Consider the following 24,705-nt stretch of genomic DNA (forward strand, 5'->3'; position numbering starts at 1 on the left):
CAAGATGTTGCCTCACCACTGGTTATCCCTGCTATCAAAATTCTTGTATATCATTACAAAACTCCAGGAGCTGTCCTGGTCGCTAGTCCCAAGTTCCTGACAACATCTGAAAAGTTAAAATTCCCCATTATAAGACATTCTGATTTACTGGTTTGTTTGTTTGTTATTTGGTTTTTAGGAGCATTAGCAACTAAGGCCATATTGCTCCGTGAATATGCGGTGGTCATTCCCTGACCTTTCCGCATCCTCCGTATTTGGTGGTGACGGGCTCGAACCCCGGTCTAATCAAGAAGCGTGTGCTACGCACTGCTGCTCCTTCCCAACTGGCTACGGAGGTGCCTGATTTACTGGTCCACTCAATCTATCTGTATAGCTGTTCATTATACCCATCACAGTCGTTTGGCCTACAACACACTCCTACTCTTATTTTTGTCTCCCTAGTGCCTACATCAAACCAAACCAACTCAGCAGTGCACTGGTCACCCATGCCAACTGGGTGCACTGGATGAGCTAGAGAGCATAACTCCTCTCCTGCCCTGTCGGTATGTATTGTGCTCGCCATATTTAAAAAAAAAATTTAGGTCTGATTGGTACCATGTCTCCGATAACCCTACAATGTTTGTGTTTGATGACCTAACCAGTACTTCATCAAATATGTTTGCTATACTCCTAGCACTAACGTACACACAAGTATACAGGCATATGTGGGTTGTGTCAGTAAACCTAACACAACCCATATATGCTTGTCTCATGATGACTCCCAGCTGCTCTTGTAATTCCTGACACTGCTTTCCAGGCTGCAGCATGTCCTAATAGAAGAAGAGAAATATTCACTTTCATCTCTGTCTGTGGCTGTTGTTAATTTAGGTCACTGTATCCTTCTTCCCCAACTTAGTAGTTTCCCACACACTGCCTCGATAGCAGCAGAAATCTGCGAAAAATTATTTGCAAAATTTCATTGCTGAAGGGAGGTTAGTTGGTGAGGACATACAGAACTATTCAAGTAATGTTGTAGCTATTGCACTGAGGTGATTCTTCAGCTCACAATAAGTAGGAGTGTGTTAAATGAAAATGATCTATTTGGAGCCAAGCTAGGTTAGTTGCAAATTTTAGTTTTGCATATTTTAGGTTAGTTTTCCATGTTGCAATTACTCTTTTAATCTGGTAATGCTTATTCGTGTCTTATTCATGCCAAAGTGTTTGCCAATACAGGTTACTTCCTGAGAATCAGTAAAAATTTAGTTCTTGTCTTGGTATTCACCAAAAAGAATGTCAGAACTGATTATCCAATGTTGCAATTTAATCCCATGACAAAGTTTTTACAATGATCCAATGCACATGGGGAAATTTGTTAAAATGCCATGGGAATGCCTATTGCTATTTATGTAGATTAGCAACTCATCCATAAAAAAAAGAAAGAAATGAAAATGGTCCAGAGGATTGCAGAGGTTCAAAACACAAGCAAGCCGAGATCATTTTCTATTATGGAAAAGGTCGCTGCACTATGAAACATGATAGTGTAATTTCAATGAAGTGAATTTATGACACTTTTGGCACTGTTTCATCAATTGTATGTTACACTGTCTTTCTCTTGCTTTATAATACACTTATACTGTACCATGCATAAATTGCAAGTACAGTCCATTCCGGTTATTTGGGTCACATTGGGACTAGTGCATTTTGGCCCGATTAAGCAGCTGCCCCAATTATCCGAAGTTTCACGTAAATAGTTAAAAAAAAATGTATCCTCCCCTTTACAATTGGTTCACTATCCAATCAAATCACGTTACAACAAACTCAACATAGTAAAGTACCGTTCACTATACGATATGCAGTAAGCACCAGTCATTGTGATCACATTTGTGAATTGAATTCTAATTAGTGAAAATAGGAGGAATATTATCCACAGGCTATAAAAGTAAAGATATATTAAACACAAATTTAGCCTTTATTACCTTACCAATTAAAAAAATTAAATGATACGTGAAAATCGTAATAATTAATACATACTGTAATATGTACATACGAACTAGTTGACAGTTCTGTTCACTGACAATTGTGGGTGGGGATTAAAATTTAAAACAGTAAAAAAAAAAAAAAAAAAAGATAAGCAATCAATAACAAAGAACAAGGCAGCCACAAATTGCAAGTAACACAATATGCACAAGTGAAAACAAAGTAACGAGTTACGAAGCTTTAAAAATAGGAATAAAGAGAAGATCTGAAAATTAATTTTTTTATATGATTGAAGATTTCATGGAAGTGTAAACACATTTCACAATACCCACAGAATTCGAGTTTACTGTCCATTTATGATAGATTTCACTAACAGAAAAGCCCAATAAACAGGCGACTGCTAATTGTTTTTATTGTTTTATGGTTGTGACCTCCAGAATTTCGACCGAACCACGTGGTACCGCCGGAGACAATCGTAGGGTAATCTCCAGTGCTGCAGTCTCCTGCCCCGATTAAATGGCATGCTGTCCCAATTACACGAAGTAAACCATGGCTATTTTCTTGATTGGTTTCTGTTTTTTAAAATTTGCCCCAAATAAATGGCTGCCCCGATTAACCGGTGGCCCAAATAACCGGAATCCACTGTATATAAATACAGTGCATTTTTCAAGAGTTTTGTTTGTTTTTTTTAACACTTCTATGACCAACCAAATTCAGAAAATTCATTTAATAAAGCAAAGGTCCCAAGATACTGGATTTTGCACATTTGACTACAACTGTATAATGGATTATTCAACTATAATCAGAATGTCTAGTTCCATATAACAATCATTATGCAGAACTAAACGTTGATTTTTAGAGGTGGTCACAATTTTCAGAGCTTTCTCTGCTAATATAACAAAGTCAAATATCATAATCTGTTCGAATGAGCAGAGTACTTATCTAATATCAAACGAAGATGGATTTTATACTTATTAATATTTGCTATATGCTCAAGGAACTGTTATTTATTATGCACATGATAATTTTTTGTTTGAAGGTTATTCAAAGCAAGAATCTATAGCAATTTTTCTGCTGTGCATATACACACACTACTGCACTCAATAGAAATCTGAAATGCTATGGTTATATCAGGAAAAACTGCTTTCGATCCTAACAGGAATTAGACTCTGAACCATCCATATAGATGTGGGATGTAATCAACAAATCAATTTGAATAAAACTGAAGTACAAGTGCTTATATACTAAAGATGATTTTCCCTCCTCCCTTCCAATTCTGAAGATAAAATCAAAAATTATAATGATTTCAGGATGGGAGAGCACAGTATTAATTTCAGAATGGTTAAAAGATGCAAGAAAGCAAACTTATTATGCATTAGAGGAAAAGAAAATAAATAAAATTTAAAAAATACTATCATCTATATTATTCCCATCTAGTTCCGTCTAATATTGCCAAACTGTCTTCTCTTGGCAACCTTGGAAAGTAAAAATGTTGCCAAAAAAGTTAACTTCATGAGATCCAGTCATCTGTTACTCCCTAAAGATTCTTTACTTGTCACATAATGGTGCAAACATACTTCCCACATTCATTTTATCGAGACCCCTCAGAGCCCTGTGAATTGCTTTAACCAATCTGGTTGTTCTTTGAACCTTCTGTATCTGTATTTTTATTTATATGCAGCCTCCAGCCATGAATGCAATATTCTAGGTGTGGTTTCATCAATCATATTATATAGAAAAATGACACCCCTTTCAAATTTGAAAAGGTCCAATAAATTATTGGGGACATTATGTAACTTCATGTCTATTACACTACACGGAAAACTTCATATCTGTATTCTAATCCAGTGGAGTGTAAACTTATTGCACTCGTGACCCCCTTTATTAAATATAAAATTGATGCGACCCCTCAATGTAAACCCCAAGATAGGATAATCAGATTTTTAGAGAAGAGAAAATTGGCATTTTATAAATGTAGCAGAAAATTATAAAATATTTAAAGGCAAAGGTCTCGTGCTACAAGATAGAATGACTAATGTATGGGTAAATACAAATGCATCAGTTAATGAAACTATCTACCAAAGAAGTTAAGTTAAATCAGCATTGTTTTGATTATATTTTATATTGTGAATACCTTCACAATGAGTTGCCATGGTATTGTACTACCTCGAATAAGTAACATAAGTAATAAGTAAGCATGAGGCCTTTGCCGTTAAATATTTTATAGTTTATACTACTGCACACCTTCAGGCATATCTCATATTGTGGAGTTATACTTCATAACTGGGTTGTCACTATTGCAATACCAGGGTACCTGCCCGCCCACCAAGGAGAAGCCAACAAGCTTTGAAACGGTGCCGTCTGGGTGGTGGCTTCGCCGACAATAAGTAACGGTAGTCTTCTCCGTTGGCGAAGTATTACTTATTCGAGGTAGTACAATATCATGGCAACTCGTTGTGAAGGTATTCACAATATGAGATATAATCAAAATGATGCCAATTTAACTTAAATACTTTGGTAGATAGCTACGTTAACTGATGCATTTGCACTTACCCATACGTAGTAGAAAATTTTATTTGAGTATTGAGAAAGGAATAAAAAAAATTTTCTTTTTTAATTTACACATTAAAATAATTGTTTAATTTTTTAATTAAATACAACGAAAACAAATCAAATTTTGGCACAATATTTGAAATTGCTAATCTCATGTCATCTTCTGGATCAAGTCTGGAATGCTGTTTTGTTTTTATAGCTCTTAATTTTGAGAAACCAACCACACATAAATATGTAGACTTGAAAGGTAGCAATGTTTGTATAGCCATTTTCAATAATTCTGGATACTCATCTCATCTCAAAGAAAAAGCCAAAATTTTTCATAAGTTGTAGTCATGAAACAAGCACAATGCTTCGTCAGACAACAGGTCGATAAGATCTTCCTTTTGCTGAATGGTCATTAGCATCAGTAGAGGCATATGATGCAAGAAAGCAAGCTTATACAGCATTAACAAAAAAAAAAAAAAAAAAAAAAATACACACACTTCTTCCAATTTCACTCATCCACCATTCGCTCCAAAATTTCATCCAGTTCTTCTTTGAATTTATTTAAGCTATCAACTTCCTCACATCTATTCTACAACTCTTTCCTCAAATTGAATGTATGCCCCCTCAAGATCACAATCTGAGCAAGATGAAGAATCCCATCAGCATTAAGCTTGCTGAAACCATTCAAGGCCTTATATACCTTGATCAGATCACCTTGCAGGTGCCTAGCCTTCAGACATTGCAATTTGCATAACTTAAGTCATTCTTGGTAAGAGCAACCCTTTGTTCCCCTCACCAATCTTACTGCCCTTCTCTATACTCATTTATTTCAATACTCAAGGTGTGGCCTGACCATTGCCATATACAAGGGGATAACACCTTCTCATCCCTGCTAGCAAAATTCCTGTATATCATTAACAAGACCCCAAGAGCTGCTCCGACGGCATGTCTGCACTGCTCAAAAAAATACATTTCTGACTGCACAATTACCCCCAGGTCCTTTTCATTCTCCAATACCCTGAGTGTAGTACCACACAGTTGGTAGGTTACTCTGGGGTTACTGCTACCCATATGGAGTACTTTGCATTTGTCAAAGTTAAAGTTCAGAGTTGTCAATGTCATTACTCATTAACAACCCTGCCAATCTTCATATCATTTTCAAACTTGGACATGAGCCTGATATACAGGTAGGTCCCGTTTTACGATGGTCCATTTTACAACTTTTCACATTAACGACTGTTTCAAAATATTACCTAAAAAAAATTGTAACACATCGCAGCAATGCCTGAGGGTCCAAACACGCAGTAGGCATTTCTTTTGTTTCTAGTGGTGCATTGTGGGCCTCCATAGCCGAGTGGTCAGGAGCGGGAGTGCAGTAGCACACGCTTCCTCGAGTAGACCGGGGTTCAAGCCCGACTGCTGAATACGGTTGATCTGCCAACCCGCACTGGACCAGCATGGTAGATTATGGTCCATTTCCCTCAGCATGAATTGTTGAGGAGGCTTCCATCCTGCAGTGAGTTGATAATGGCTGCACTTTACCTTTTTTTTTTTTTTTTGTGGGTGGAATGATAGCAACCTAGAGTTGTTTACATTCAGTGTGCCATGTTGGTTTCGTTGTGAATTTTTCCTCAATTGTTAACGAGTTACAGTGTTGTTATAGTGCTATTTCTCATTAATAATAATAATAATAATTTGTGTGTAACCATGAGATATAAGCATAGGGCAGTGTCTATATATTTTTTGGCCTCCCCTGCCTGGTATAGACACCAGGCAGGGGAGACCAAAAAAAGAGTGTAAAACACTAACAATTAAGGGAAAAATTGATGCAATTCATGGCATGGAGTATACGGTGAGTGTCGGTCGGATGTGTGTAAGGCATTAAGTTTAGCACCATTGCTGTATAACGATTATGAACAGTGTTGATAAAATAAAGTGCACACACACACAGAGATAGCAAGTGTGTCATCCTCCAGAACAACTTATTCATGCAGTGAGACAATGGAAAAAATGGAGAAATTTAGTGTTGTGGGTTGACGATATGAACCAAAATAATGTTCCTGTTACTATTGTTATTTGGTTTTTAGGAGCATTAGTAACTAAGGCCATATTGCTCCGAGGATATGCGGTGATCATTCCCTGACCTTCCCACATCCTCCGTATTTGGTGGTCACAGGCTCGAACCCCGGTCTAATCAAGAACGTATGCTACGGACTGCCGCTCCTGCCCACCTGGCTACGGAGGCGCCGTTCCTGTTACATTGGTGGTAATTCTGGACAAGGTGAAGTCATTATTTGATGAAATATGTGAGGAGTCTGGTACACTGAAACATTTACGGCCAGCAAAGTGGTCTCATCAGTTTAAAACCGTTCTAAAATTCACAATGTGAAAGTGTCTGGTGAGGCTGTTAGTGCTGACATTGCAGTGGCGGAAGAGTATCTTTCCGAATTTAAATGTTTAATAGACGAAGGCAACTACCACCCTGATTTAGTTTTTAATGTGGACGAAACAGGACTTTACTGGAAAAAATTGCAAAGTAAGACATACATTGCCTGTAAAGAGGTCTTCCTCTGGTTTCAAGGTTGCAAAAGATTGGCTGACATTGCTTCTGGGTGGCAATGCATCGGGAACACTTAAACTCAGACCGGTAAAGACGTGACTTCCTGTGTTTCGGTGCTCTAACAAAAAGGTGTGGGTGACTCAGACAATTTTTAGCAAATGGTACACCTCGTACTTTTGTCCAGAGGTTGCTCAGTTTTGTGCAGCAAATGGCTTGCCTCCCAAAGTCATGTTGGTGCTGGACAATGCCCCAGGACACCCAGCCAACCTCCAAGAAATCCACAATGACCATTTGGAAGTTGAGGTTGTGTATTTGCCTCCCAACACAACTTCACTTTTGCAACTGATGGACCAGGGTGTAATTACGGCCTTTAAGGCATATTATTTGCATAAGGGATTGTTGAGGGATTGTGAGGGACTACTGGAAGTCATATAACATCCTGAATGCCATCACAAACATTGATTCTGCCTGGGAGGAAGTGTCACAGTCCTGCATGAATGCCATCTGGCGTAAATTGTGGTCTGAAGCAGTGATTGATTTTGTAAGGATTGAGCCAGTGTTGGAAGTGGCTAAAGATGTTTCTCGCATGGCTAAGGATGTTGGCATTAACAGCGTTGATCCATATGATGCTGACCAGTTTCTGGAGTCATGGTGAGTCACTTTCAAGGGAGGAATTGGAGCAACTGACTGCAACTTCATTGTCACATAAAATATCAGTGAAGTAAATACATACTTAGAATGTATTAACTTAACTAAGTAAGTTAAAATTTTATTTTAATTGTTTTATGCATAAGTATAAATAAAACATGTGCATTAAATGTTTAAAATATTTAATTATTTATAAAGAACAGAAATATTAGTACATACTTGGGAATTTTGGAACCTATCTCATATAACTACATTATAATTTGGTCTTGTTTTACAACTTTTCATTTTACGACCCTGTTTTACTGGAAACTAACCCTGCCGTAAAATGGTTCCTACCTGTATGGTCATCAATATCACTGATAAAGAGAGAAAACAACAAACAACAATGCCAAACCCTGGGGGACTCCACTAATAACATTAGTCCACGAAGAGCAGTGTCCACTGATTACCACTCTGTCTTCTCCTACTCAAACATTGCTTTATCCATAGCAGCAACCTGCCCTTAATGCCATACTGCTCCAATCTGTACAGTAGTCTTCCATGCAAAACAGTATCAAAAGCTTTCCTGAAATCCAAGTATATAATATCAAAATTATTTTTTGCATACAGTTCCTTTGTGATCACATTGTAGTATCCAGTCAAACTGGTCAGACAAGACTTCCCCTTAACAAACCCATACTGTGTCTGAACTATAACTGCAGTCTTGTCTAGATGATCTTACAATGCTTTTTTAACCAGTGACTCCATAATTTTCTTTTCCTGGAACAGAAGTTAAACTAAAAGGTCTGTAATTACTGTACAGGACTGTAATTACTGTCTGTAATTTTGAGGCATGAAGGAATTTCAAAAGCAAAAGGGTCACAAATCCAATAACTTTTTTTCTGGAGATACATTAAATCTTTTGAAAAACTTCTTAATTAAGCGTGGGTAACAATGACATCCCCTAAACTGTAAAATGTCGATATTATTACTATTAACAAAATCAGAAAAATATGGTCACATTTCAGTATTATTATGCTCAAATTCAGTTTTCCAAAGATTAAGCTTCTTTTTGAAAGCTTCTATTTTATCACTGAGTATTAATATATTTGTTCCCTGTCTTGAAGACTTAAATTTAAATCATGTTTTTGAAAGACATCTTTGATATGTAAACAATTGAGCAAGGTTCTGATTTTTATCCAATAAAACAATAAAACTTCATATTTAAGGTCAAAAAAGGTGACACAACACTAACACCAGACAACCACTTACTTTCATATATAAAAGACGCATTTCATAAGCAGATTCATAAGAGAGGGCGCTGAATCTCTTTAAAAGTTACAGCTGTCAGTTACAGGCTCCGCAAAAACGATAAGTGTTTGCCTTTTATTTACATGATTGTTATTTTATATTGTACTTAATACGTAGTCATATAGTTATAGTTACGCTGGTTATTTTTTATTTTTAATTTAGATAATGAGTTTTTGTGGATTTTACTTACGATAGGTAAAACCGTTATTTCGTTCCATTTTTGTAGCCATTGTTTTTGGATATAGTGGTAGGGAATTCAAATTTTTTAATTGAGGTAGCTAGGTAGCTCTAACGCATAATTATATAGTAATACGCTTCACTGTTTCTATTTAATAGTTTCTATTCAAATACTATTGACATTTAATTTATTGATTTTATTAATTTAAACTACCATGCCCCAGACTAGAGCAGCAAAGCAACGGGCACAAAGTGGCAGGAGCGCTGTGACTCGGGGGAGAACTGAGGGGGGCAATTCTCCAACGCATCACAGCCTAAAAAAATGTGCAACTTGTGAAATGTTTGCCGAACTCTCTGGAACGGAACATGATATTGCCATGGGGGATGTCTTTGTGTGTGCGCGATGTAAGGAGTGTAAGGAAATCAGGTGACAACTCAGCGTTGTTGTGGGCCTATATGAGAGTTTGAAGGACAGGGTGGATGCCCTCGAAAGATCTAAATTGAGGGGCCCATAAGGCTCTCAGCTGCCCACATCAACGCGAGAGCTTGCACTCGGTCATCACGCAACACAGCGGCAACCCCTAAGGCAGAATGCGCTGGTCCCACAGGAACTAGTAGTTGTTGGTGACTCTATTGTCAGGGAAACGGGGAACATCCTTTGTAAAAAGGATAGGTGGAAAAGGACCAGGGTATGTCTGCCAGGGGCAAAGGTTGATGACGTTGTAGAGCGGATATCATCTTTCAAGGGCACAAAAGGTGATATAGTTGTACACGTCGTTGGCACTAATGATATTAAGAGTAGGAGACCGGCGGTATTACTCAACAAGTACAGGTCACTGTTGAAAAAAAGCCGTGAAATAGGGTTGAATTTGAAAGTGTCTGCAATTCTGCCCAGACACGATAGGAGGGAGTACATGATGAGAGCCTTGTCGATCAATTCGGCCCTGGAAAGATTGTGCACAGCTCAAGGGGTAGAATTTTTTTCAGCCTGGACTGTACTTGTTAACAGGAGAGATTGCTTCTAGAGGGATGGGATACACTTAAATAGAAAGGGTGCAAGAATATTTGCTGATGCTATCGAGGCAGTGTTAGGTGGGTCGGAAAACTGCTAGTTTGGGGGGGATACAAAGACTAATAGTTTAACAGTAACCGCAGGCAGAGGTGAAGGTGATTCTTGCACAACTTCTATTAGAATAAGAAGCGACCTGGAGCGAGGGGTGTTGGGGGTTTCAGGGACGGATGGCAGTCATCATGGAATAGTTGGGTATATGGGATGTGTTAGGGTAACAAGGAATAGGCATAGGAGCATGTATGCTTGCATTTATACCAATGCTAGAAGTATAGTAAATAAATTTGATGAATTTGAAGTGTTGGTCAAGACATCAAAGGCGGATATTGTTGGGATAGCAGAGACGTGGTGTCACAAAGATATAAGGAATGCAGAACTGGAATTTGGGGAGTACAATGTGTACAGAAAGGATAGACAGGACAGAAAGGGAGGGGGTGTTATGCTGTTAATTAAGAAAAACATAAAATCAAAGGAAGTGCACCCAGTTAATATAGATGAACAGTGCTCTGTTGAGTCAGTTTGGTGTGAGATAAGCACTGCGAAAGGAAAAATAAGAGCAGGAGTGTGTTATAGGCCTAATGACGTGAATGAGTACAATGAACAATTGTACAGAGAAATAGAGTGGGCCAGTAAATCAGAATGTCTTATAATGGGGGATTTTAACTTCCCAGATATTGACTGGAACTTGTGGGTTGGTCACTCACACACTAGTCAGACTTTTGTGGATTTATTGGATGATTGTTTTCTGCAGCAGCATGTTCGAGAGGCAACCAGAGAAAGTAACACTCTTGATCTGGTTATCAGCAGTGATCATTCGTGTATTAAGAATTTGCAGATAAAGGAACCACTAGCTGGCAGTGATCACAGTGTGCTGAAGTGGGATTTACTCAAAGAGGTAACTACCGTCAGGGGTAAAGGAAAGGGTTTTTGCTTCCATAAAGGGGAATACAGTGGTCTCAGACAGTTTTTAAATTCTGTACAGTGGGATCAACTGACGATGTTACAAACAGTAAATTTAAGTGGGAAGCATTCAAAGAATTAATCGTGGAAGCTACTAGACTTTATATACCGATTAAGAAATATCGTTCAAGGTTTAGGCCTAAATGGTTATCAAATGAACTAATGAGACTCGTGACAGAGAAGAAAAATGCATGGGATGCATATAAATTATCAGGTGACGCAGAAGCCTGTGGCAGATATAAGCTAGTCTGTAATCAGGTCACAAAGGAGGTTCGGCAGGCGAAGGCGGATTACGAGAAATCTTTGGCAAAAGATGCTAAGAAAAACAGCAAGGATTTCTTTACTTATATAAACTATAAAAGGAAGGGGATGAATATGATTGGTCCACTTGACATCGATGGTTCGACTGTTGATGATCCTGCTCAGATAGCACACAAACTGAATGAGTATTTTGCATCTACATTCACACGTGAGGAATTATTACAATTTGAAAATGGAAGGTTATCGAATTGTAGCAGTGTGCTTAATGATTTTGTAATAACTGAGAGCAAAGTGGAGGAGAAATTGTTGAAGTTAAACATAAGAAAGGCACCTGGGGTGGATGGGATCTATCCAGTTATTTTAAAGGAGGCGGCAAAGCAACTAAGCAAACCCCTAGCCATAATTATGAGAGCATCCTTGGACTCAGGGGAGGTTCCCACGGACTGGAGATGTGCAAATGTGTCCCCAATTCACAAAGGTGGATCGAAGGGTGACACGAGTAATTACAGACCAGTTAGTTTAACTTCTGTTCCGGGTAAAATAATGGAGTCGCTGGTTAAAGATGCATTGCAGGATCATCTAGACAAGACTGCAGCAATAATTCAAACACAGCATGGGTTTGTTAAAGGAAAGTCTTGTCTGACAAATTTGATTGGTTATTATGATGTGGTCACAAAGGAACTGGATGCAAAAAATAATTTTGATATCATATACTTGGATTTCAGGAAAGCTTTTGACACTATTGTGCATGGAAGACTACTGTACAAATTGGAGCAGAATGGTATTAAGGGTAAGTTGCTACAATGGATAAAAGGATGGTTAAGTGGGAGAAGATAGAGGGTGGTAATCAATGGGTGCTGCTCTTCGTGGACTAATGTTATTAGTGGAGTCCCACAGGGTTTGGTGTTGGGTCCAATGTTGTTTTGTGTATTTATCAATGATATTGATGAAGGTATATCAGGCTTAATGTCGAAGTTTGCAGATGATACAAAGGTTTGCAGGGTTGTTAATGACAGTAATGGCAGTGTGCTACTGCAACAGGATCTAGATAATTTGGGCAGATGGGCTAAGAAGTGGCAACTGAAATTCAACCTTGACAAATGCAAAGTACTGCATATGGGTAGAAGTAACCCCAGAGAAACGTACCAACTGTGTGGTACTACACTTAAGGTGGTAGAAAATGAAAAAGACCTGGGAGTAATTGTGCAGTCAGATATGAAGTTTTCTGAGCAGTGCAGACAGGCTGCTAGGGCGGGTCATGGGGTTTTGTCAATGATATATAGGAATTTTGCTAGCAGGGAAAAGGAGGTGATTGTCCCTCTGTATAAGGCAATGGTCAGGCCACGCCTTGAGTACTGCGTACAGGTCTGGAGGCCTCATTTTAGGAAGGATGTAGATTTGCTTGAGCGTGTACAGAGAAGAGCAACACGATTGGTGAGGGGAATGAAGGGATTCTCTTACCAAGAGAGGCTTAAGTTCTGCAAATTGCAGTGGCTGGAGACTAGGCACCTGCGCGGTGATCTGATTGAGGTCTATAAGGCCTTGAATGGGTTGAGCACGCTGAATTCTGATGGGATCCTTCCACTTGTTCAGATTACCAACCTACGGGGACATAAGTTCAAATTAAGAAAGGACAGATGTAGAATAGATGTGCGGAAATTTGCCTTTAGCCAGCGGGTGGTTAATTGCTGGAACAAACTTCCATCTGTCGTTGTGGAAGTTGATAGGTTAAATAAATTTAAGGAGGAACTGGACAGGCATTTGGAGGGAATGGTGTGATTTTTTTTTTTTTTTTGGCTGATGCTGCATAAGCTCCTACACTTGCTTTCTTGCATCATGTGCCACTACTACTACTACTACTATTCCATTTTATTACAAAGTATAGTGAAAAGTCTGCTATTTAAGCTTCTACTTTTAATAAAGTTGATCACCTTACTGCATATTTCAAAACTTCATGCAATTGATCAGTTTGCATTTCCTTCACTACTAATGCTTCCCTATGTATAATTTCAATTCTTCTAAAACTCCATTCTGGCATATCTCAAAAAAAAAAAAAAAAGAGTCCACAGCTCCTAGTTTGTCTTCGATGACACTCAGAGGTCTAGACAAGGTCAAATATCTATATTAGGGATTACCCTTACTTCTCATCTCTCTTGGCATAGACATCATGAGTAATGCTTCCCCTCTGCATCTAAAAAACTGGGTTTTTCTCTTTCACTTTTGATGTTATTTTTTTCTTCTAAACAACTTCTCACTCTGTACAAATCTCAAATCCACCCCGGAATATTGTTTCCACATGGGGTGGTGCTCCTAAAAACTTTCTCAGACTTCTAGACTCCTTTCAAAAGAGACAGGTCATTAATTAGCCTAACTGCTCTCTTTTGAAAGGAGTCTAGAAAACTGAATTGGCTTCTGTAAGTTCCCCACCCTCTTTCAAACCAGTCCAAACACATGCTTCAACTAGTCAATATCCTTTTACTGTCCTGCTTCAAACTCACAGAACCAAATTTTCTTCTTCCTCATTTATCCCTTCAACTTCTGTTTCCTAGAACAACCTTCCTCCATATGTATTTCCTGAAAATTACAATCTACAGAAATCCAAATCTAATGTCAACAAGTATCTTCTGTCTCTTCTCAACCTGAAACTCATGCACGATACTAAGTACTATAGGTTCTAATACTTTTCATGTTCAGAGTTTTCATTAAAAAAAAAAAAAAAACTTATGTACAGACGGGTGTATTTTAGAAGAAATCATAAATCCAATGAAAATTATAACACATTTAAAAACATTCCGAGGTCAAATCGACTAACTACTGCCATAATTCTAGTGCTAAACAAGTTCTATTAAGAACTTTATGAAACTTAAAGCCTCTATTAAGAAAAATCATATTAGAAGAAGACTAAGTAAACTTTATCATTGCTAAATAAAGTTTTGTTCAGATTATATTAAAGGCATTTTTGCTGATACAAAGCAAGCATAAAGAAAAAAAGCAAGGTAAAGAGGTATATTATAATTGTATGATTAAATTGAAGGGGTTATTTATTATAATAACCAGTGCTTTTTTTGGGCCAGTACACAACAATACACCGTACCGGCACCTTTATTGACAGTGATGTGTGACATTTGGATGCAGTACACTTCAAAATTTGTAATAATCCATAAATTTTTTTCAAATGTTTACCTACTATTCAAATAAGCTTAAAGTTATTTAACTAAATTTGCATTTTTCACTGTCTATTGTTAAGGTGTTTTCTATATAAAACATTATACCATTTTTAGAATTCTAAATTACTCATTCGGACCTCTGTTTAACAAACTCCTTTTATAGCTAATTTTTTTGAATTTTCCCTTGGAAGTTACATTTAAAATAGTTCCCATTGAGCAAAGAAAATTTTCATATAAAGAACGGATTAGGCCAGACTTAACTAGGTACGCACTGTTCGCATTTCTAGCCTTCAGGCAATTTAGGCAATTAGTGCTGCTGCACGAGTTAAGAGAGCTAACAGGATTACCATTCTACAACTTAGGGATACTCATAACACCTATCCGACCATCTGTCCCAAATACAGAGAAGTTGCGCTGGTCAACAGTGAGCAGATCAAGGGGTATTCCCGATGCTGCCAGTGGGCTTTCATCAACCTTCTACTGCAGCAGTGTCCAACCTTTTCCCCCAGGTCAGGCTAACAACCTCTCACCCACTCTTTTTTTTTTTTTTTTTCCTAGCAATTTATCCTGGACTGGGGCTCCCTTGGGCCGGGGAAGTCCCTCTCTTCTTTCTCCTTCCTCTCTTCACCTGACTCTAGTTTTCTTTTCCTCCCTGGGAAACTTGTTCCCCAGGGAGGAGGGCGAGCAGATAGTAGGGGAGGCCTTGCCTTCCCATGGCTAGGGATGAGTACCTGGAGGTGGAAGTCCAGGTGATCACTGCTTCCAGGTAGCCAAAAGGCCAATGCACAACACTACACTACAGAACACACAAACACAAATTTGTCTGTCCTCTCATTTTCTCCCGTGTGGGATGAAAATCTTCTGTCTGGGATTAAAACTTCTCTCTCTCTCTCTCTCTCTCTCTCTCTCTCTCTCTCTCTCCTTCCTTCCTTCCTTTCAACCGGTTGGAATTTTTTTTTTTTATTACATGATACACACTGGCCTTACCTTGCACAGAATCTATAAAAACTGAACAGAGCAACGAGGCGGAGATTAACTTCTGTTCTAGGAGCTGCCCATACAAAAACACAAATACAGTTTTCCCATACAGGGGCCATATTCAAAGTTATATTTCTTTCGTGGGCTGCACTGAGTGATTCGAGAAAAATTAGTGTTACATTTTCCGGAAATTTTATTAAGTACATACACAATTACATTTACTGAACAAAACATTTAATGAGAATTTTTTGATAATTAACAAAATTTAAAATTCTGTTTTAGTTCACTTTCCGTGTGGGCTGTAGGTTGGACACCGCTGTGAATCAACTGTAAGCGTCCTGTTCGAGAATTAGGAGAGTGGTTTTCTTTTACCCCAACAAAAAATCATCTGTTGTTTCGTGGAAGCGCATTATCCACAATTTTCCGTAACTTTTCCCTATCTCTGTTTACATGGTCACAGTATCTGAATAACATCGACATTTTGGATAGTTTAAAAAAAAAAAAAAAAAAATTCAAATTTAATAACTTGTTCAAAGAACTAGTGACAATATCGATGACAGAAGGAAAATGAGAACAACAAAGATATTAAACCTTCTAAATGTGAAATGTTGGCATTTGGTGAAAATGAAGTTAGAAAATTGTCAATTAGGTTACAGTTAAATGAAAGAGATACAATTCGTGGATTTCGGGAGTACCTAATTGATAAGACGGTTTCGGAAGAATTGAAGCATTTGATGAATGCTCTGAGTACGATACCAATTTCATCGATGAATGTGTACGAGGATTTTCACAAATGAATCATATCGTCAGCCTAACCAGAGCTTCGTTTATGACAAAAACAATTTCGTCATTACTATTTCTTAAAACTGTATGCCCACCAGTGACACACTTCGATCCAGCAAATATGTTGATTCGTGGCTGCTTCGGAAACATCATTCAGCAACGGACACAAACAGAAGAAAAGTCGGCATAGTGTGTCAGATGAGAACTTAATAAAAATTTGGAATATTCTACAAAAACTTTATTATATTATGAAATTATTTTTACTTATTTTACTCACATTTACTTTTTTTTTTACACATTTTACTTTTTTTTTACACATTCTACTTATTTTTTTATATACTTAAATAACAAATTTATGCTTAATAAACTGTGTTAATATAATTAATTTGTTGTCCTTAATTCAAAACAAAAACATTACTACTAAAGTAACAATATTAGAAATTTTTTTAGAGTACTAAAAAAATTTTAGAGTAATTTTAGAATTCTAAAAATCCTTTTAATTTTCATTTTTCCTGATAGCAAAGAATGAGTACCAACACCTATTTTTTTTTTACAAAAAAAACACTGATAATAACCCTCTCTTTATAAAACAGGGGGCAGTCTAAAGCAAAATTTCTAGGTCGGCATTTATGTAACAAGACAAAACCATGCCTGACTTACATTACTATGAGGAAATGACATCTACTATAGAATTATAGATTATTTAAAAAAAAAAAAAAATCCCAACAGAATACTAGAAACAATGTATAACATAAACAACTGTTTATGTAATATAATAAAAAACCAAATACAGGCACTCCCCGACTTACATAAGGGCTGCGTTCTACAGACTATGTGTCGAATTTTAAGTAAGTCGGAATTTCCCTAAAGGCTTGTGCAGCACTTGCAACTATGCTTGCTGAATTTGATTGAAGCAAAAACGAAATGTTCGGTGAACATGTAAATAATTTATTTATTAAATTTTTTTATCCCATCATCATCATCAGCCATTTTCAATCCACTGCAGGATGAAGGCCTCTCCAGCAACTTTCCAGTTCCTTCTGTTTTGAGCACTGGCCATCCATTTACTACTCAAAAACTCATGAATTTCATCTATCCATCTCCGCCTTTGTCTTCCAGGTTTTCTTCTAGCTCCTCTTGGGTACCATTCTGTTATTTTCTTAGTCCATCTGTCATCATGTCTTCGAGCTATGTGTCCTGCCCAAGACCATTTTAGTTCTTTAGTTTTGATAAGAATGTCCTCTACTTGAGTTTTCTGCCTAATCCATGTGTTTCTCTTCTTATCTAACAGTCTGATTCCCAATATAATTCGTTCCATTCTTCACTGTGTAGTTCTTAGCTTCTCTTCCATTCTTTTGGTGAGTACCCAAGTTTCACTTCCATAAGTCATGGTGGGGAGTATACATTGATTCATTATTTTACGTTTCAGACAAACTGGGATATTGCTCTTCAGTATGTGACTATATTTCCTGAATGCTATCCATCCAAAATTTATTCTTCTCTTGACTTCCAGCCATTTATCATTATTACAGCTAATAACTTGTCCCAGATAAGTATATGACTCCACCTTTTCAATTACTGCTCCTTCAATCATTATTTCCCTTTCCGTGGCATACTTGTTCATCATTACTTTTGTTTTAGCCATATTCATCTTTAGTCCAAAATCCTTATTAACTGTGCATAACTGATTAAGATTTTCCTCTAATTCTTTGGGATCGTGGCTTATGACCACAATGTCATCTGCAAATCGTAATTGGTTCAGGTACTCTCCATTCACATTGACTCCTTTCTGCGACCAGTCTAATCTTCTGAAAGCTTCCTCAAGGGCAGCAGTAAACAGCTTCGGAGATATTGTGTCTCCTTGTCGAACTCCTTTTTTGATTTTAAATTTGCTACTGTCTTTGTCTAGTCTAATAAAGGATGTAGCACTCTCATATATTTTCTTCAAAATCATAATATATGGAGTATCTATGCCTTGTCTTTCCAGTGCCTGAAACATTGCCTTATGCTGTATGGAGTCAAATGCCTTTTCATAATCCACAAATGCCAGGCATAATGGTGTTTTATATTCATTTGCTTTCTCCATTAGCTGTGATATTACGTGAAGGTGATCCGTAGTTGAGAATCCTGTCCTAAAGCCAGCTTGCTCTTTCGGTTGATTCTCATCAAGTATTCTTTCTAATCTGTTAGTAATGACCCTTGTGAACAACTTGTAGATATGGGATAACAAGCTAATTGGTCTATAATTTCCAATTTCTGATTTATCTCCTTTCTTATGCAGCAAAACTATGATTGCATTATTCCACTGCTTAGGCATCACACCTTTTCTAATGCACTTTGTGAAGAGCCTTGCCAGTTTTTGTGTTATGTCTCTTCCTCCCAATTTTAACAACTCTACAGTAACTTCATCTTCCCCCGGGGCTTTCCGATTCTTCATTTACTTCAATGCATGTTCTACCTCATCAGGAAGAATATCGGGTATGTCGTATGTGTTGCTACTTTGCAATCCATCTTCCCCACTGCTGGTATCATTCCCTCACTCCTTGTATAATTCTCTATAGTAGTCTTCTGCTATTTGAATTATGCCTTCTCTGCTGTTTATAAGTACACCATCGCTATTCTTCAGTTCCAGTATCATTTGTCTTTCTGTATTACTGCTCATGGCTGCTGATTTAAATCCTTTGTTTTCCCTTAATGCTTGTTCTACTTTTCTTGTGTTAAATCTTCTTATGTCCTCTCTGAGTCTCTTTCTAATGGCTTTGCATAACTCAGTATACTCAATTTTCTCCCTGTCCGTGTTTTTCTTGCTCTTCATTTGTCGTCTTTGGTTCATCATGACAAGTGTTTCTTGACTAATTTTTTCTTCTTTGGATTTCTGTTTCCCTATAGGTTTCTTGGGCTTTATCACTTTCAGAAAGTTGTAATATTCCTCGTCGATATCTTGGTTCTGAGCAGTCTGCAGAAGCTCAAACTTGTTCTTAAGTTCCAGTACATACTGCATTTTCTCCTCCTCTGTTATTTCAAAGACCTTTGTATTATTTACTCGAGTCAGTTTTTTCCTTTCCTTTCCTACATCTATATCAAGTGTACATTTTACCATTCTGTGATCACTTCCAACATTTACCTTATTCAGGACGGTAACATCATTCACAATATATCTTCTGTTAGTGAGGATGAAGTCGATTTCATTAGTTGTTAATCCATTTGGACTCTTCCATGTCCACTTTCTGTTCACCCTTTTCTTGAAAAAAGTGTTCATTACTGACAGTCCTTGAGATTCTGCAAATTCCACAAGTCTTTCACCTCTTTTATTTCTTTCACCAATTCCAAAATTTCCTATAGTTCCTCTTTCTGCGATGTTTTGCCTTTTTCCAACCTTAGCATTGAAGTCTCCCATAATAATAGTGTAGTGAGTTTTCTGCTCATCTAGAAGACTCTCAATTTCGGTGTACATTTCTTCGACCTCTTCATCATCATGGCTCGATGTTGGTGCATAAATCATTATAATCTTTAGCTTGTACCTCTTAGATATCTTGATTATTAGTCTTGACACCCTTGGTGATGTACTTTTGAATTCCAAAATGTTGTTTTTAAAATCTTTATGGATCAGAAACCCAACTCCACCTTCACTCCTTTCACTGTTTCCATTGGTGTACAGCAGATTTCCACTTGATAAACTTATAAGTGATTCATTTCTTCTTCTTGTTTCAGCCAAACCGATGATATTCCAATTCACATTTTCTAATTCCTTTTCCAGCTCTAATATCCTGTCTTCACCGATGAGTGATCGTACGTTATAACAGGCCAAGTTCAGTTTCCGTGCATGGCAGCTTGGTCGTACCCAGAGATTCTTAGCACCCTCTGCTTCCACTCTGATCCTCTCGCTGCCGTAAGAGGGAGAGTGAAAGCTGCTGGGGACTGAGGGCCATTTGTATTGTTGTGCTCTCATTGCTGGAGGGTTTGGTCTTTTCCTCTTCACGCTGACCAGGCGTCTTGAAGAGAACCACTCTACACGTTCGTTGCCACCTAAGTGACATAACAGGGCTTACCATCGAGAAGGTGTGCATGAGTGGATTTTAGGGAGGCAGGCCAACCGGACTTCTCCTAAATCTTCTGTAATAGAGAGATATTGGATCCATCAGTGTTTTAGGCTGAGTGTCTGATAACACACAGGATACCTGTTCCCCTCTAAGGCCCCTTTAAGCCCCCTTTTATCCCATGCATAGGAAAAATTACAAAAATTTCAAAACTATAAAATTACAAAAAAAAGGGAGGGGACAGGCATAATTGTCAGCAAGTTTTACCTTTCGAGCATCGTTGCCAGAATCAACGTCTCCAGCTGATAAGTACACCACTGCAGAGGTTGAGGGCTGTGGAAATTTAGAAGGGGTTTTTTTCCAACATCACAAAATTTCTCTGCTGCTGCAGAATCGGCACTGACGACTTCACTGCATACCTTACTGTTGTGGAAACCAGTGCGATGCTTGAACCTATTAAACCACCCATTGCTTGCCAAGAACTTGGCTTGAGGTTCGCCGTACTTATCCTTAATATCTTCATAAATACTTCTGCTTTTGCTTGAATGGTCATTAGACTCAGGAGCACTCTGATTTTCCATCTATATTATTAATAGCTTTTCCATCTTCAATATAGCACCTGAATGCTGTTTTGTGATCACTGTTGATCTTAAATACGTTGATCGTTTAACATATTCTTTTATATGATGGCACTGTCCTTTAAAATAGTATTCACTGTTGAAGCAGCGAGCGTAATTTCCATGCAATAGATGACAAAGATGAAGATGAACTTAATCATCTTCATCTTCATTTCTAAATAAATTATGTTTCTTTTCCTAGCACTGCCACCACTTGCATTTTCCATTAGCCACTTTTCCTTCATCATTGTAATAAGTAAATAGAAATGAAGAGAAGATTCTGAAAATTTATTTATATGTTTTTTATATGAATGAAGATTTCACCATAATAACGTAAAAACCCACACAATTCCAGTTATCGGGATCATTGCAACTGCAATAAGGTCGAATTTACTACCCATTTATAACAGATTGCACTAACAGAAAAGCCCATTAAACCAGAAACTGCAAATTGTTTTTATTCTTTTATGGTTGTGACCTCCAGAAATATTCTTTAGAAAAATATCAACAAAGCCATTCGAAATTGATTCTTATAATGGAACATATGATAACGAAGAAAGGGCAGCACTCCATTATAAAAATGATCTTTTAGAGAGATAAATAACTTAGTTATATATCAAAAATTTATGCTTCTGAGGTCTTGGAATGAATTACAAAAAAAAAAACAATGTGTTATTGGGTTCACATTGCAATGTTTTCACAATATTCCTATTCGACATTTATTCCTATGGGATTTTTCCACGATTTTTTTAAGTTTGCACCAGCTGGCAAAAACTTATGTAAAGTTGAATATTACGTAAGCTGAGCAGTGCCCGTATTGTTGATGAAAAAAAGTGTATAATTAAAAAATTAAAAATGCAAAAGAAATCATAACTTACTTGGATCAGAAGATCATTAATTTTATCTGTCAGAACTTGGGCTTTTTCTTCATTTCCCCGCAAAACAGGAGGAGCCTGTACCTAAAATTAAGTATATTTTAACTTTAAAAAAAAAAGGCACGTGCACGCACACACAAAACATGCAAGGCTTTAATGTATGCAAAAAAGTAAATCAAACTGGGAAAGCCAAAAATTTTCCATTATAAGATTAACCCACCATAAGCATATAGGATAACTTTCATCCCACAGCTGTATAAAAATAGTGGGGATGAGTGAAACCAATGGCTTTTCAATAACTATGGTGCACCCACACCAGTGCCTAGAGCTTCTGGAGTCAAAAAGGAAAACATATTATTTTATTTTTTTACCATAGCACATTATATTAATTTATCAAATTTTTAAAATTCTGTTAAAAATAATTTAAGTAATTTTTAGTGTGTAAGAAAACAAAATTTTTATTGGCGGATAATTTTATATTTTGTTACAATTGTATTAGAATTGGATAGCAGAACACATCTCCGTGGCTCTAGCGCTGACACTGCACAATGCACACAACTGTGTGTTGTTAACACTTATCATTCTGTTCTCTGTTGTTTCTGTTTATTTACAAACAATCTAAACAATTTTTGCATAGAACTTGCCATTTATTCACATTGATGTTATTGATTGGTGAATCAGTGATCAACAGTTAAATTCTTTACAATAAATAATTAAATATTTTCCTCAAGAACCAGGACAGACAAAGACAAAAGCCATCATAAAAACAAATGTCTTAGCAGTTCAGAAAGGGGAAAACTTAGAGAAGAATGAACCTATAAAAAATATTGTGTAAAATATCCACATTTTTTAAACTTAAATCTTGTGGTAAGTTTAGTGAAGTATGAAGTTTAAATGTAGACACAGGCGACCAATTAATGGGTTCTGTGGTGGTCAGACCGAAAAGGGATCAATTTCGCCTTCTGGTTGTTTAATGTGTTGATTAAATGATACTGCGCAGCCGTGCTTTTCATTCGACTATGGCATGATGGTGAAATATATATATATATATATAAAAATTTACGTTTTCAGTGAATTGAAAAATGTAACTCAATGGAAATTATGCAGGACATTTCATACATGGGAGCCTTAGTTTCAGGATCAATTCAGGAGTTGAAAACAATGCAAAAAAGTTTATATAAAAATTTGCCTAAAATTACTTTGTTACCAGTTACAACTCTTGCATTACAGAAATTATCTGGTAAAAAAAAAAGACTATTGGTCTCTGGGTATGCAAACCACATTACAAGAGTATAGGAAGGTCAGTGGTACCTCTGTAGCCAGGTGGGCAGGAGCAGCAGTGCATAGCACACGCTTCTTGATTAGACCAGGGTTCGAGCCCGTGACCACCAAATATAGAGGATGTGGAAAGGTCAGGGAATGACCACCGTATATCCCCGGAGCAATATGGCCTTAGCTGCTAATGCTCCTAAAAACCAAATAACAAACAAAGAGGAAGGTCAGTATAAAAACTGATTACCATTTTGGTATGCATAGTCAGAATGATACTTTACTGTTGTAATTATAACTAACCATAAAATTAGTCCTAAGCATAAGTTAGCTAGCTGTGTGGGTGAGAGAGAGAGAGAGAGACCCTAAAAATTTTTGTAGTTTTAAGTTGAACTTCCTGAGTGTAACATAGCCATAGCAAGATATGTATAAGTGAAAACGTTTTCAAATTGTCTGCCAAACGAAGAAGGTATTTCACAGAATAGATGAGGTGGACAATTGAAGGGACACACTAACTGTTGTTAAAAAAAAAAAAAAAAAACAGATGTAACTCTTAAATTAAGCAAATTCAGGCACGTGTTTATATAAACTTTTTTTTTTCTTTGTTTTCAGGTACTGAATCAATCATGAATGTATGGCCCACATGTTATGAAACACTCCATATATGCATAATCTCAGGAAGGTACACGTTAGCAACAGCACTATTAATTAACAGACAGCCAGTCTCTAAAACCATGAGCAGAATTTTCAGCCTGTAAGTCTGAATCTTTGGGAACCACTTCTCCAAAAAACCCAAACTGCTGTTGTTGTTTGGTTTTTTTTTAGGAGCATTAGCAACTAAGGCCATATTGCTCCGACCCAAACTGCAATGTATTGAAATTAGATGAGCAAGGTGATCACACACATTTAATTATGATCCTGCTAAACAAGCAACAAGAGATGGCATCCAATCCTGCACGAAGTAAATTGTGTGCAAGCAATCCTCCAGACATAAATTCCTCATCCTTATACAGCTATAATAACATTTTCAAAGAATTTAAAATTTCTCACAGGAAATAAGTTTTATACACTTATATTGAGCCATGAGGATCTGCCAACGTTTTGCATACTTTTATTTTGTCATGCTAGATCAGTAGTTTTCAACCGGGGTGCCGTATAATTTGGGTTTAAGTTATTTAAAGTTATTATTATTATAATTTTTTTGAAATTTATATATTTATTTCATTATAAAAAGGGTAAATATAAAGGGTATCTTTTTAATTTTGTGGCAATCTATAATTGATCTTTATTAAGTATCTCTATACAAAGAATAAAATTATAATATAGGTATATATTAAAAGGTCGAAAGCCACTGTGTTAAGTATTTCTTTTGGCCTAGGGGTGCCGTGAAAACATTACTGGGACAGTAAGGGCGCCGTGAACTGAGAAAGGTTGGGTACCTCTGTGCTAGATAATAGCCCTTTGGTTATCTTTCCTCAGTAATCACACCTTTATAATCTAATCTTTCCAACAAATCT

The 24,705-nt window shown here is 37.1% G+C and overlaps 1 protein-coding gene across 1 annotated transcript in view; it reads right to left on the reverse strand.

The window, feature by feature from the left end:
• LOC150084134 (uncharacterized) overlaps window positions 1-24,705 on the reverse strand; it is a gene marked incomplete in the record, with an annotated part of 151,318 nt that overhangs the window by 113,900 nt on the left and 12,713 nt on the right. Inside the window, 1 exon segment of the mRNA XM_090375055.1 lies at window positions 21,923-22,003.

Source organism: Mastigoproctus giganteus, chromosome 6 (assembly GCF_048544385.1).
Source record: "Mastigoproctus giganteus isolate SK-2022 chromosome 6, ASM4854438v1, whole genome shotgun sequence".
Classification (NCBI taxonomy): domain Eukaryota; kingdom Metazoa; phylum Arthropoda; class Arachnida; order Uropygi; family Thelyphonidae; genus Mastigoproctus; species Mastigoproctus giganteus.